The sequence below is a fragment of the Podarcis bocagei genome, assembly GCF_964188305.1.
Source record: "Podarcis bocagei genome assembly, chromosome: 3".
NCBI classification, from domain to species: Eukaryota; Metazoa; Chordata; class Lepidosauria; order Squamata; family Lacertidae; genus Podarcis; species Podarcis bocagei.
Genome location: NC_138127.1, coordinates 9,641,614 through 9,657,657, shown reverse-complemented (window position 1 = coordinate 9,657,657; position 16,044 = coordinate 9,641,614). Strand labels below are relative to the sequence as shown.

Genomic DNA, 16,044 nt, shown 5'->3' with positions numbered 1-16,044 from the left:
CTGACCTGTCTCAACACCTGGCTTGGAGCCTTGCCCTTCTGAGGCTTCCTTAGGGGGTTCTTCTGCTGGAACCATTCCTCATCATCCAGCCAGACATAAGGGAAGATGGAGTGAGCGGACTCCTTGAATGTGCTCCAGAATCCTTTGTGATGTACAATGACACATGACAGACAAGTAGTGATTTCTTGGCAGAGAAATCCAAGTGACAAGTGTTCAGGAGGGCTGGTCGCAGCCCCCAAGTCCTTGCCTCTTATTGGCTTAGCACAGTGTTCCCCAACCTTGGGCCTCCAACTGTTTTTGGACTACAGTTCCCATCATCCCTGACCACTGGTCTTGCTAGCTAGGGATTATGGGAGTTGTAGTCCAAAAACAGCTGGAGGCCCAAGGTTGGTGAACACTGGCTTAGCAGGCGTTGCCCTCCCTAGCCGGGGAGCCTGACACGGCTAGAGGTGGACACAGCACCAAGTGACCATCACACACACACCCCGGCCACACCAGAAGATGCCAGCCTCCCCGAACCCGCCGCAGCTTTGCCATTCAGCAAGGGCCACCCACCCAGAGTCCCAGGTGAGCGGATATTCTCAAAGGAGAATTTTGTGGATGTGAGCCAGCAATTTCATTACAGCTTTCCTTTTGCAAAAACGTGAACTTTGGTGTTAAAATTCCTGACATCCTTGTGATCACTGCATGTGTCCATTTAAGGGAATAATAAAAAAGAGAACAATAAAATGAATACATACCACCAGGGTCTCCACTGCTATGATTCACTCCGCGACTCGGCTTAATTAGTGCTGCTGGAACTCTAAGGAATTAGGCTGACACTTTATCCTCTGCAAAAAGTATAGAAAGCCTGTGTGACACAGTGTTTATAGATTTTGAGGTTGTGCCAGCTTTTGCTGCACAGAACGTTAAATTCTGTTTCCTATCAGATAGAAATATGGGTTGTCTAGAGGGAGAAAGGGGTAGGGGGACACAAAGAAGCTGCTGTCAATAATTCGCTTCAGGATGCTAACTGCTTGCTGCACTACAATTTATTGTTAATTATCAGAACTAAAATAGAAGCCTTTTTTGTCATCCGTTGAACATACCTTGAGTCTAGTGTTGCCCACATCTCTCTCTCTCTCTCTCTCTAATACAAGTATCCAGGTGGGTGACCTTGAGATCTTATTTGATTTACAACTTTTGAAAAGCAGCATTAACTACACGGCATACACAAATATTACCCTTTACGCTAAGTGTTCCTGTGTTGGCAAATGGAGTTTATTTTTGTGCAATGCGCAGCACAGCTTTTCGATGGACTTACAGGTTTTACAAATTTGTAGAATCGTAACGCCCTTTGAAGAAGAAGCAAACAATCCTAGTTTAACCTATTTAACCAGTGTTAAGATACGTGCACCAAGATCTGGCTGGTGAGCATATGAATATGTGAATTTTATCCTATCCTCTGAACATCTTTGACTTTCCTCCTTCTTTGGCTTCCTCTTTGTGCCTCACCTGGCTATCCCATTCCTGTTAAGAATACCCAACATTAGGGTTGCCATACGTCTGGGGAAACCACTTTTGAAGGGCCAACATGCCCATCCGGACAGATTTTTACATTTTAAAGGAAATGTCCGGGTTGGGGGGGGGGAGTTGGGCTCCGGTGGTTTGGGCTGCTTGGGCTCAGGCTGCTCTGCAGTCCTTGGTCGCTGCCAGTCCGAGCTGGGGAAAGGGGTGCATGGGCGTGGCATTGGCCGCCACCCACTCACCTCTTTCCAAGGCCCGGGCTGTTGGGTAGGGTTGTTCTTCAAGGTATGGCAACCCTATCAAGGTATGGCAACATTACAGTGGTACCTCAGGTTAAGAACTTAATTTGTTCTGGAGGTCTGTACTTAACCTGAAACTGTTCTTAACCTGAAGCACCACTTTAGCTAATGGGGCCTCCTGCTGCTGCCGCGCCGCCGGAGCACGATTTCTGTTCTCAGCCTGAAGGAAAGTTCTTAACCTGAAGCACTATTTCTGGGTTACCGGAGTCTGTAAGCCAGATAGGAAAGACGGCATATGGATGATTCATGTAAAGGTCTATTCATACTATATTAATACAGTGGTATCTCAGGTTAAGAACTTAATTCGTTCTGGAGGTCCGTTCTTAACCTGAAATCGTTCTTAACCTGAGGTACCACTTTAGCTAATGGGGCCTCCTGCTGCCACCGGGCTGCCGCCGTGCAATTTCTGTTCTCATCCTGAGGTGAAGTTCTTAACCCAAGGTACTATTTCTGGGTTAGCAGAGTCTCTAACCTGAAGTGTATGTAACCTGAAGAGTATGTAACCCGAGGTACCACTGTATTTCCCTTTTCCTCCCAAAGGCCTACAGCTCCCACATTCTCTTGCAGGCCCAGTATTTTTTTTCCATACAAATGCTGCCAAGATACAGATTTCTCTCTCTCACACACACACATATGAATGGGTGAAGTTAGATTTCTTAGTATTAATACGTCACTAACAATTAACTTAATTATTAAATTTGTAGGAAAATGGTAATAGCACATAGTTTACGCCATCGTATTGTTCTGTTATGAATCACCTTCCATAGAAATTTCAAGGTAATTGTCGTTCGTACAATGAGAACAACTTAATATAGGTTTAAAAGCAAGACTGGAAAAAAAAAAGCTGAAGATAGGTTTGAAACAATACCAAGGCATACCCAAGGCACGCACGCACACAAAACAATCCAGCCAGCTGGTGAAAATGGAAAGTTCAAATAGTGGGTGCTTGCCATAGCTTAGCAGAAATGCTGTTTCACAAAACAGGGGAAGCCACGCTGAAAGCCCTGCTGTGAGTCATGTGTTCTAGAGGCCTGTTATGCAAATAACAAAGCTAAATGAGAACAAAATTAACATACCCCTTCCCACCTCTGCTTTTAAAAAAGGCTGGCGTGTGGAAGGAACAAAATTCTCAGTTAGCCAGACAAAACAGGAGAAGAAGATCATCAGGATCCCACCGTGGTGAAGTTGGTCATCTGTTTGGACCCTGTGGGTCATTTCCATTTGGAATAAATATCTGAGCTTTTCTTCGAACATGTTATCATTTCTTAAACCATTATTTAATGTAGCAGCAGAATCAGAAGGTACGTGGATGGATGGTGAGTTAACCACTGAGAGCAAAAGAATAACGTAAAAGTCATGAAAGATATATAAGGACAAGAATGGGAAGCAATGGATTACAATTAGGAGTTTTATTTGACTGAGTAATCCTAAACTCGTGATAAATTTATGAATAACTAATTATGGGGTGTTAAATCTCTGTTACTGTTCAAATCTGTGCTCAGGAAACAAAACACTACACTAATTTATAATATATATATATATATATATATATATATATAGTATATAATTAAATTTGTATATATATATTATATTAATTTAATCCTCTGGTATAAGCATCTGGTATCTATCTGGTAACACAAACATCTACATAAACAGGAACATTTTTGCCATATAGTAAAAACACCGTAAGAGAGGAGGCCAACTGCATCTCCTGTTCCAAAGTGTTCCACAAGTTAGGTTGCATAATTTCCTTGTGGACATTTCAAAACAGAGGACAGAAATGTCTTAAGTACAGCTTTTGAGTGACTGTCTGTGAGATGAATAATTCATGTTGTAGTCCTCCTGTCATTTATATGGGTTTGAGCCACGCTCCTCAATTTACGGAAAGAGCCAAGGTCCAGCAGAGGGTCCCACTGGAGGAAATGGGGGAGGTGATATTTGTTGATTCCCTCTTCCTTCTGCAGTCATATCCCACACTGTTCTAGACAATCCCACAGGAGAACACAAGAGGAAGACAGAGTTCCACTTACAAGTACACTTAAGCAAACCTTATCTGTGTTTTTCCTGCTTCCCTTTTCCTTAAAAAGGAAAGAAAAGGCAAGCAGGTTGTGAAAGAAGATGTCTCTGACTTCCTTTTTTTAAAAAAAAACACACCACAAAAACCCAACAACCCACATGTCTCTGCGGAGTATAAGAATATTTTCCCTAAAATGAGACAGGACGTCATAGAAGAATCTTAAAAGGGGTCATTATTTAATTAGAAAATGACATATTTACAGCTAAAACTGTCATAACTAAAAAAAATAAATTGAATTTGCTTTCTAAAGTACAGCCATAAATCAGAGTGAGTGAGTTCCATGTCTGTACTGAACATGAGACATTTATAAATCAGTGAGGTCAATCCTATTTACCTCCCATTTGTTGTGAAATGTCTGAAAATCTCCCTGCTTTTCACCTTGGAGCACGCCAAATTATAAACTTGCTTAAATAGTTTCCCCAACTATTAGGGTCAGATCTTTGCTGAGGTATGAATGGTTCTGTTTGGTTCCATGCTTTTTGTGCAGATGGATATAATCCAGGAAATGTAGCTCTTTGTACTCAGAGAAACTACGTGTAAGATCTAAGGTACGATTAACCTCTTCCAGGGACTCATCTCACCTTTTGTTCACACTTGCCAAGAAAATGGAGATTTAATTGAAAATTATGATTGCTGCAACTTAATCTTGGGCGAAGGGGAAGTTCTCTCTGACTGAAACGCAAGCCCTCCTGGCTGTCTCGTAAGTGATGCTTGCTATATATTGCTGCCCCCACCTCCCTGCCACCTTGCACGGCGACAACAATTTGAAGGCAAGGCACAAATGAGCCTTTGATGAATGAGGCTTGTTACATAGAAAATGCAATACGTTCCCCATGCCTTTTTAGCAAGAGGTAGTAAGTGAAATCCAAGTGAAATTTTATCTCTGTCAGCCCAGATAGTTTCCACTTAGGCTTGTGTTTGTATTGATTCACAGGAAGAAAGGTGATTACTGCTTCCAAATAAGAGGGGATTTATGGGGAGATTAGAATGCTTCATGTCTTTGAGGGCTTCCATGAATGTGACCTCCACTTGGCTAAAACTCCAATTAAAACTGCCGCCATGGTGCTTTCCTGCCTAGTATGTGGATATTTTGGTGCGTTTGAATAAACCTGAACAGAGCTACAACATATAAACTGGTTTAAAGTGCAGGACATGTATAACACCAATTTGGGCAGAGCTGTCTGATTTCTTTCTGAGCCACTTCCACCAAACAGAAAAGCGAACACAGAGGATATACAAGCCCAAGAACATGAGCGACCATGTATGTCCCACCACACCTTTACAGCAATCTCCCATTGCCAATTCGCTTGACATGTTGTGAAATCTCCATGAGAACTCCTTTTTGTGAGTGGTTCCTATGCCGGAATACAAGCAAATGCAGTTCTGCAAACTCCAGCTCGTTGAAATGCCAACAATCGAGGATTATTGCAGAACTGCAAAACAAAACAGGAAAACTCATCCATGGGACTGTTAGAAAGCAAACTGACCCCATATTACATTGCTTTGCTACCAGTTGGAACTCAACATCTTCCTTTAATCATCACTAAGGGGCTAAGCAGAGTCTGCTTAAATCTAAGCAACCGTTTACATAGGGAGGACGTTCTGTGTTTCATTCTTAAATCTTCCTGTATCCCAGCTTTTTTGTGGTTTTCGTCAGCTGCAAATGATTATATTCCCTCCTCCCCGATATATATCTTCCTATTTTAATTATCAAGCCACACAATGAGTTCACAGACATTTCAAAGTATTCAGTTCAGAATTGCTTGCATGCTAAGCCAAGGGTTGCAAGGCAACTCCACCTTGTCCATTCTTCTAGATCAGAGCCAATGTAACATAGCTAAAATGTTAACTCTTTCCCAGTATGATTCAAGGGTTATGTGAGATTCCAGTATTGCAGGGCATTGGACTAGATGAACTTTGGGAGTCCCTTCAAATTCAATGGTACTATTATTGTTATGCTAACACAGTCCCAGTGATATCCATGGGGCTCCACCATAAACAGAGACTGTGTTTTGCCATCTTCTCTGTACAAACCAAAACCATTACACAGATGAATTATTCTTCTGGGTACTTTGTTCTTTTCGTCGGCGAACAATTCGCGTATGTAATTCTAGCCCACCATAGACTTCCATGGACTGCAAGCGTTGTATCTGAGGTAAACAATTCAACTCTGATCTAGAGTTTTGAGAAAATTGTTTTGTAGTTTCTTTTATGAATGTCCAATTCTGCATATTGTGCGGCTGGTGAGTGTTGAAAGCATTGCATAACCTTTAGCTTTGTTATGGTTCAAACAGTGAAAAGCAGGACAGAAAAGTTGTTGAGTCAAAAACTGACACTGCTGACATGGGTTTTCCTGGACATTTTAGCAATTTCCACCTGGACACTGCTTCTGACTGCAGTATTCCAGATATTTCTGAGAACTTCTGGACGTATGGCAACCAATAACGGTTATGGATTACTACCAAGACGGATCAACTTTAACTGAACCAAATGCACATACTTTGTATGTGCCCCCGAATTATTTCATACATGACATTTCATCTACGGGAGAAGGATAGACATAGATGCCCTGTTACACCATTATGTGTAGGAAATGTGCAAATATCACTTGTTTAAGTGTTTGGAAGCCATTGTATACTTATAGGCAGAATTGTCAGCAATCGTATGGAGCTGAAAATAGGCTACTGTGTTACATGATAATGTGTACCCACTTACAAAAAAAAAAGCCCTCCCTGTTTTGCTCAGGGTGGGGGCTGAAAATAGACGGGTTCTCTGTCACTTCCAGGATGCCTTCCGGCAACAATGCAAAGAATAACATTATACCTCACAGCATGACATTACATGTCGCAGAAGCCACGGGGCCTGCAGCCATGACAGAGGGCTCATCTGATAGCAGCAAGAGTGGCAAGATTGGCAGCGTGGCAGCAGCAGTGTGGGCAGAGGCAGCAGCCCTGCAGGATGCATCCAGAGGTGGGTTGGAATGAATGGGTCTGGGAGGGCAGGGATATGGGGTGAGTGGGCCATTGAGGGTACAGTAGTTGGTTGGGTTAAGAGAAGGTTGAGTTTAGGAGACGGGGTGACCTTTAGTGGTTAGAGAAGCCTGGGGTGGGTGGAATTGAGGCAGTGTTTTTGCAGCCTTTCTGAGCTTGTGTCCATCCTAAGACCACGTGCATCCTAAACACTATTAGATCAAAGCAGCAGATGTTTCCAAATCAGATTGGGGTGATGGACTGAATAGGAGGGCAGACCTTCCAGCAGAGTCCAAGCCACTCTGAATCACAATAGTGGTGATGATGCAGCCAGTGGTGATGATGCAGCGTCACCCATTCCAGAGCCCTGCCTTTTCATGGAATGATGTGCCCCCTTCCAAGTCTGCCACCCCCACATGGGCACATATGTCCACAATGGGGGCCCACCCCACTCCCATAGTAGCCTCTAAAGCAGGCTTCCTCAAACTTGGCCCTCCAAATGTTTTTGGCCTACAACTCCCATGATCCCTAGTTAGCAGTACCAGTGGTCAGGGATGATGGGACTTGTAGTCTCAAAACCGAGTTTGTGGAAGCCTGCTCTAAAGTAAGGGATGGGGTGATCCAGGAGAAGTGGAATGCTCCTGATAACACGAAGGAGTCGAGATCATGGAGGTTCTGGCTGCAGATATCTTTGCCATATCACCACCAGGTTGTAGAGAATGTAAGGGTCAAAAACCTGGTTCTCGTTTTTGAAGGTATCTGGTGTGTGTTCTCAGAAGAAGAAGAAAAATTACTTGGAGGCCTCCTGAACTTCTCCAGCCCAGCCCAGGACATTTATAAATCTTGAGTGGAAGGACACGATGCACAGATGTTCTGGTACACATGCATGTGTGTCACTTTCTCTCCTGAAGGAAGAGATCAGTGAGCACACACCTGGCCACCTGGCTGTGGATGACTAGCAGGAGAAGCAGGAGAAGCTAAGACTCGGTCTCCTGTCCTTGAGAGCGCCCCATCTATAGCAAGGTAGCATTGGTGGCAGCAACAGATTCTAGAGGGAGGCTGCAGAGGGCAGCCCACAGACATCTAGAAAGCTATAGGGCCTTGGGAAATTGCCCGGACTGGGGCTGTGTCACTAAACTCCCATGTATTGTTGGACTCCCATCAGCTCCAGCAAACATACTCAATGGTCTGGCATGATGAAAACTGTAGGCCCACAATATATGGGTGACCACAGATTTCACCCAACTCTGCTTCACTTCATACCTTATCATGTAAGGCAAAGCTGTTCTGCAGTACAGTTTATTATACTGTAAGCAGTATAATGCTATGCAGTTGGTGTTTTTGAGGCTATTGATAAACTATAGGGCTTATATCTTCCTACCTCTGCTTATCAGATCTGTCTGATATTCTTGCATTTTAACTTGTGCAGATTTTTCTACTTAAAATTCATTTCAGTTGTCCTTTCCTTTCTGCAGTAACGTCTTGGTGAAGCAAAAAATATTTCCCTCAACACCAATGTGAGTATTTTTATGTTTAATCTTACACAATTGCAGCTTTCTTCATCACATGTACTTAACTATAGGGAACACATAGTGAACAAAACTTGGCTTTGAACAGATTTCATTTTACCGACTGAGCTGTAACGGAACTTTGAACAACAACTAACTTAACATGGGAAAAACATTGTTTTGTAACTTTAAGTTCAGCTTGAAAAGTTCTTGTCTGAGCAGTTTTAAGTTATCCACATCCTTAATTTTTCATCTCATTTTTCCCCAAACAGGACTTACACAAATGGGTCAAGGAAGCCATTCATGAAAGCAGCACAGAAGACCTGCACATTGTTCCTGTGGTGGAAAGACGAGATATTATTTAAAACCAAAAATTAAAAGTGGATCAATGTTTAATTTTGTATATAAAAATAAAATAAAATTACATTTTCTGCTACTTGTTTTATTGATAAGAAATAGTATTTTTTTTTAAATGGCTGACTAATTCAAGTCATAGATAGGCCATTAAATTAACATAATAAATTAACCCACTATCATACTTCAGTGAATATACATTTCAATTTATGTTGTGATCATGATTTATGATGCAATTAAAAACAATTATTATTAACCATCAGTAGTTCTTGATAAATAAATATACCCATTTTTAAAATGTGTGTGTTAATGATGTGACCATTTCGGATGCAAGTTTTAAAAATAATTACTTCATTATTTATATTTAATGATGCTAATATTTTACTGCCATTTCTTTAAAGAGAAATAAATGACATTACTGCACAATCGATATACATTGTCTAGTATTTGTTAGGGGTTGGATTTGGTTGGATTCTGAAGCAAAACACACCACTTTGAAGGGATTGGGGATTGGTCTGAGGTGAATAAGGATACATGTGCGGTGCCGTGAACCAAAGGTGGAAAATCTGAAGTACCTTGCAGCACCTTACTGATCTGAACACGGAAAACGTTTCACAGAAGTATCTGCTGAAAGCAAAATTATGCCTCTAAGGGTGTAGGGAAAGTTGCTTTGCGCTTGACAGGTCTAACCCGTAATCAAAGGAAATTATTATACTATGGCTCCGCTGTCCCAGTGCTTTGGGATACTGATGTCAAAGTAATAGTTTTGCTCTCTGGTGCTTATTGCTATTTGTTAGTTCGGTCTTCTAGAACCAGTACCATTTAATAAGGCCGCAGCACTTTCCTGGACACCCTTAACTGCTGTCTCCGCTGTTTACAAGAGTCAAAGGGGTGGGGAAAGGATGGTATGATGGAACCAATTCAGCACTCCTGCTGGTGTGTTTGCATCACACCGATTTGGCTGCCAATTTACCACATTCTCCCAGTAAATGATATTGCAGGCAAGCACCGCCATCACACCCAGCCAACCGCTACTGCTTCAGCGTTGTAACATTGAGCGAGTTCTCGTAGAGTGAATCGGAGGCTTGTAAAAATGATTTTACGTTTCGCCAGTACAAGTCTACCTCATTCCAAAACTTATACCGCCAATCTCTTATTTACTCACCCTTTCCTCACCCCCTCCAATCCTTATTGCCTTTTTTGAATCTACCTCTTGATTTTGTTTTGAAATTGCCTGCTTTCTTTTGCGCTTTTTTTTTTTTTGGTCTATGTATGGGTTGATTGTTCTAATTAGTTGTAGTCGGCATTGCTTTTGTGGCGAGGGAAGTTACACGCATGCCACTATCACTTAGTCCTGTAGCATGTATTGTTGGAAGTGTGCAGTGCACAAGCACTCACCCTGAGTTCTGCTTCATCCCTTTGTCCGTCTCAAGCGATTTGTTTTATTTATCAGTCATAAACTGCCTGTCCTATAACTTCTTTATTTGTGCGGTATTTCTCACACACTATAAGTCTGCACAGTGCTGTTGGGCTGTATGGAAGCAGTCACAGTTGTGAGCAGATAAGCAGAATACAATACCAATTTTAATTTACTTTTAGGATTCGGCTACATTAGTAAATAAACAACAATTTGAATGCGCTCTAAGTATGCAACACCAGATGGTGCCAGAGAGCAGAAATTTTTGTACGTGTTTTTCCATAGTTGTTTTTTTTTTATAAAAAAAATGTTATAGCAATCTAATTTTTTTTCTGGTCTTGCAGCGGTGCTGCATTAGCTATTTGAGTTCTACCCATCACAAAACTCAAACACGCTGCCTTCAATGCTACAAGCAGGTGCACCAAGCAGGACATTGAGGAGAAGTCAGATTGCTTAATAGAGGAACTGAAGAGGAGAGCTTTCCGATGTGCTTTTGGACAATTTGGTTGAGGAGGAAGATTGCCTCACCAGCCCTCAAAGCTCCTACCACCACCACAAAGATGCAGTAATATTCCAGTGGTGGGCACGGAGCCTCCATTGCCAAGGGCTTGTGTCTCCAATGCCATTCCTATGGCAGAAGCCCACAACAATGACAAATTCTGGGTTGTCACAGAAGTAGCAGAGCATGGATCTTTTTGAGTCGGCAGCAAATCCCACCTCTGCCAGCTGCCTGCATTGTAGGGGCAGCTAAGCAGGAAGAAGGTTTCATGAGCAACACACCAGCCACAGCCTTAGAAGGCACCTGCATATGTCAAGTTTTTAGACATTGACATCTAAAATGTGAATTTGTATAAGGATAATTATGAAAAATGTTGGTCAGAGATTAAAAAAGATCTAGAAATATGGTCAAATTTGAAATTGTCAATGTTAGGCCGAATTGCAGTGATTAAAATGAATGTATTGCCTAGAATGTTATTCTTGTTTCAAACCTTGCAGATACTTGATAAGATGGAATGTTTCAAGAGGTGGCAGAAAGATATTTCGAAATTTGTCTGGCAGGGCAAAAAGCCCAGAATCAAATTCAAAATACTGACAGATGCCAAAGAAAGAGGGGGGTTTGCCCTGCCGGACTTAAAACTGTATTATGAGGCAGCAGCATTTTGCTGGCTGAAAGAGTGGATGCTCCTCGAGAATACAGACATTTTAGATCTGGAAGGTTTTAACAATGCTTTTGGTTGGCATGCATATTTATGGTATGACAAAATCAAACTGAATAGTGCCTTCAAAAATCACATTGTTAGGAAAGCATTGTTTAATGTTTGGATAAGATATAAAGATCTGTTGGAAAACAAAACCCCTAGATGGGTGTCACCAGTGGAGGCCAAGGCAGTGAAGAAACTCAATATGGAGGTCGGATGGCCGAAGTATTGGGAAATTTTGGAACAGGATGGAGATAAGTTCAAATTACAAAGCCATGAGAAATTGAAACATAAAGTAGAAAATTGGTTTCAATATCACCAAATAATGGAGTTTTTCAAACAGGACAGGAAAATTGGCTTCCAGGTGGAAAAATCAAAACTAGAAACTGAATTGCTAGAACCCAATACTAAGAATCTATCTAGAATGTACAACTTGTTGCTGAAATGGAATACACAGGATGAAACAGTCAAATCGGTTATGATTAAGTGGGCACAAGATATTGGTCATAACATTATGTCTGCTGACTGGGAATGGTTATGGAACACCGGTATCAAATTTACGGCATGTAATGCCTTAAAGGAAAACATTATGAAAATGGTCTATAGGTGGTACATGACCCCAGTCAAGCTGGCAAAAATTTATCATCTGCCCGATAACAAATGTTGGAAATGTAAAGAGACTGAAGGTACCTTCTATCACCTTTGGTGGACGTGCCCGAAGATTAAGGCTTTCTGGGAAATGATCTATAATGAAATAAAAAAGGTACTTAAATGTACGTTTCCTAAAAAACCAGAGGCCTTTCTCTTGGGCATTGTCGGCCAATTGGTGACAAAGAGGGATAGAACTTTTTTTATGTATGCTACGACAGCAGCAAGAATACTCATCGCAAAGTATTGGAAGACACAAGATCTACCCACTCTGGAAGAATGGCAGATGAAAGTGATGGACTATATGACATTGGCTGAGATGACAGGCAGAATCCGTGACCAACGCAAAGAGACGGTGGAAGAAGAATGGCGAAAATTTAAAAGCTATCTTAAGGACTATCATAAACTTAATGAATGTTAAAGTGTTGTGGTTCCTAGAAACAAAGGGATACAGCGATATAAGATTAGAATATAGAGAGGATTAGGATGACAGAGATTGAAAGTAACAATTGTGAGTTGCTAAAAATTTTGGACATTGGGATGCAGAAAGGGGGGGGTATGGGGAAGTCCTAGAAAAGAGGTTTAGGAAAATATGTTATGATATTATACATGTATGTTTGTCTTTTTAAGTGTTTGTTTGTCTTCAAAAAAGTTTGTAAAACCAATAAAAATTTTATAAAAAAAAAAAAATAGAAGGCACCTGCATAGAAACATCACTGGTGTCTCTTGCTCAGGGAAGAGTCAGAGGAGGCGCACAGCAAGGGCAGGATGAGTGCAGGGCACATCACAGTTGAGAAACACACATCCCCCCACTCTCAAAAAACTTCACACAAACGCAAAGCAAGTGGCTATGAAAGATAGGGGGCGATGAAAATATGGGTCCAGAAGATGAGTATTTCCTCTGTGTGGCAGCACAGTGAGACAGTCTTATGGCACAGTGCCCCCCACCTCACAAAAGGCTGTTTCTGTGCAAAAAAAGAAAAAAAAACCAGCCTCCTTCTCATACCAAAATCATTTGCTTGATCTGTTTGCAATACCATCCCTAGGAGCACTACCACTGAACTTCTGAGTGCAAAACCGTAGGGTGGAAAGCAAATCCCTTTCAGTTCTCCCCAATGAATGTATCTAGCAGAAAAGACAATGAACCTATCTGCCTGCAGTTTGGCAGGTTTCTTATCTAGCGGCACTTCTCTCACACGCATGCTGCTTTTGTCCAAATTGACTATAAAACAATAGGCAAGGTTAGGCACATCGTTTTATGACCATACCGAGTCTATAAAGGCTGCCTGTGCAAGGAAATCATGGCAGCTGTTCTTCTGAAATTTCGCAGAAGGGGCTTCCAGTTCTGCAAATTTCATCCAATTATGCCAAAAATAAAAATTGCAAAGCTGTAGATTATTCCTTTTGACTCTATTGCTTCTTCTTTCTGTGGGGTGGAATGTCTCTCTCTCCCCCCCCACCCCATAGAACCTTTGGGGGTCTCCATCTATAGCAACAGAGACGATGAGGAGGCTATGTCAGCAGCTCTTTACACAAGCACTAAGTTGTCTGAATTCCTCCTCTTGTTGCTCCTGATGAATGACAGCATCTCCACATTAGTTGTGGCAAAGCGGTTCTCTTTCTGTGTACTGTACTAACTGTGCTGAAGAATAGTTTGCAAGATGGCCACCTTCCAAGGTCCTGTTCAACGAGCCTCTGTTTCCTCATTCTTCTCTTTTTGAGATTTCTGTACATTTGGGTCCTACATAGAGGTCAGGCACCTTGCTTGCAGTGGGACTCTATGTTTGTTTCTTTTCCATTCTGCTTGTTGCAGTCTATTAAGACAATACTGAGACTAAGGAAGAGAAAGGTGATAGTGAAGGTCACTTCTTTGGCCAGTTGTAAACAATAAGACAGGCAAGAGGGGGCTGGCTGAGGGCAGATGAGATTGTTGGGGCAATGCCCCCATTTGACCTAGTGGACCAGCTTCCAGGAACCTGACCAAAACACACAAATTGGGAAGAGCAATGTGGTTATACCCACCTGGCTGGAAAGTTCTTATCTGAGGACATTCAGGATCGATTGCAACATGTGGAAGGCTATCTATTGCTGTGTGTGACCTCCAGCACCAGGCAGGAATGCTGGACTGGGTGAGCTTTTTGGCTCTGATGCAGCAGAGCTCCTTTTAACTAGTACCTTCCAATTTCCATTCTTTATTTAAAAAAAGCAGCTTACCTGGGAACATGAGGAAGGAACAAAGCAGCTCCAAGTTAATGCTGGAAAAAGCTGAAAAGGAGTTACAGAAAAAGGGAACTACTGTACACTATATATCATATTTCAACAAGTGGATCCTCAGCAGAATACAGTCTGCTTTTCTATCAGAAAGATGGGGAGGGGGGAACTAGGGAAGAAGTTCATCTGTCAATCATCTTTTTAGGCAAATCTTACTCTTGCAGGTTTGCATATGAGTAATGAACCACACAGGATTTGTTTATTTTTGTCCGCTGCCCAACAAAACAACTCTGTGTTCCAGTGGACGCTCTTTTAAAAATACATGCTTAAGTTAGCCACTTTTATTCTGAAGGAAAAAATTAAGAGCTCTCAATCTCACATTCGTTTCCTGCCAACCACCTCGCTGCCCCAGTGAGCCTTGTTGGGAGACAATGAGTGGCTGAGGGTGGTTTTTGGCAGGAATCTGACACAGAGGACTGCTCCAGATCCAGAGCACGTTACTTTAATTGATTGATTGATTGATTGATTGATTGATTAAATTAAATTTCTATACAGCCCTTAATCCGAAGACCACAGGCAATGTGTTTAAGGCAATGGTTAGTTTGGTTGTGTGCTCACCCATGTGTAGGACTATAGACTAGTAAATAAAATTTGAGGAAGAAGGAAACACAACCATTTAAAACCATTTTCCAAAGCTCTGGGTCCAAGTCAACAGTTCCAAAATACTAGCTGTATCTTTCAAAACTTCAGTCCAGTTTGTTTCTAGGCTGCCATTTTGTCGTCTGCCTGGTATCTTTTGTGGCAAGTGCGAGTGAGTGGGAGAATCTTCACCAACTAGGCTGTGCCTGGCATAGACCAGTTTCGGTCCAACTTTCTGTACAAAAAAAACTTGGAATACTTTTCCGCATGGAGATTATACTATGAATTGTTCTAACATAGCTATGAATGCTTTGCTTGGCGAGATAGTATTATTATGTGGGTTGGGCAAAGAAATCAGACCTGCTTCATGTGAATAAGAGTAACAGTAGATATTTGTTTTCAAGGCTTTCTTCTGTGCTCTGTACTCTGTACCTCTGTATAATCAACCTCAGTGCCCTTTGCAAGGTGCCTATAGTAGGGGTGCCACCAACTGTTTCCCCAGGCATTCCTTGTCTTATCTCTGGGTCTTATTAGTCACCCAATAGGTACTTTAAACTGGGTGGGATAAAGCCATCCTCCTCATTAGTGGGCATATCACTTCCTAGTCCAGTAGCAAAAACCGTTTCAAGTAGTATGTTTCATCTTTTGACTATTTCCCCATCTCATAAATCACAAGGAAGCTTTTAATTCACTGTCCTCTCTCTTCCCTCTTTTTGCCACCCCTCCTTCCATTTCCTCCATAGTTGAAAATTAGAAGGGTTCTGGGTGTTGGGAAGCTGGGTTTGTTACAGGATCGTTGCAACCTGTTGTTAATCCACTTGCTCATTGCATAACCCATGCCAGCACTGAACGGAGGGGAGGGAAAGAATTCTACCTTCCTTCTCGTGCCATTTGTGGGAGCATCAAGAAGCACATGTGTTTCATTCCTTGTTTCTGGCCTCCCATCTTTACTTAAACTTGGATGCAGGCATTCTCTCCTAGCTGCTTTTTCCCTTCACTGGGGCTGAGGGTTCTCATTTGTGCAAGAGGAACATTCGCAGTCATTGTTTCCTGTTTGAAATGAAATGAACCTGTTGCTATGGCTACCCATTCTGTATGTGAGAGGGAATTTGTGCTGATTGTGAGGTTCACAGATGAGCATATTTCATAATTGCCTCCTGTTTTTTTAAGCAGCATAATCATCCTCTGACAGTTCCCATCCACCCTATAAATCACAA

The 16,044-nt window shown here is 41.9% G+C and overlaps 1 protein-coding gene and 2 long non-coding RNA genes across 15 annotated transcripts in view; 2 read left to right on the top strand and 1 right to left on the bottom strand.

Annotated features, from left to right (window-relative positions):
- Positions 1–16,044, top strand: part of DLGAP2 (DLG associated protein 2) — a 400,720-nt gene that overhangs the window by 342,266 nt on the left and 42,410 nt on the right. The gene's annotated exons all lie outside the window — the stretch shown is intronic.
- LOC308584550 lies at positions 405–15,770 on the bottom strand. Its single transcript, XR_014006910.1, has 3 exons — positions 15,702–15,770; positions 8,639–8,695; positions 405–830 (listed from the first exon to the last, which is right to left on the bottom strand). It is a non-coding gene; the product is annotated as an uncharacterized lncRNA (long non-coding RNA).
- On the top strand, positions 7,845–8,790 carry LOC308584546. Its single transcript, XR_014006906.1, has 2 exons — positions 7,845–8,368; positions 8,632–8,790. It is a non-coding gene; the product is annotated as an uncharacterized lncRNA (long non-coding RNA).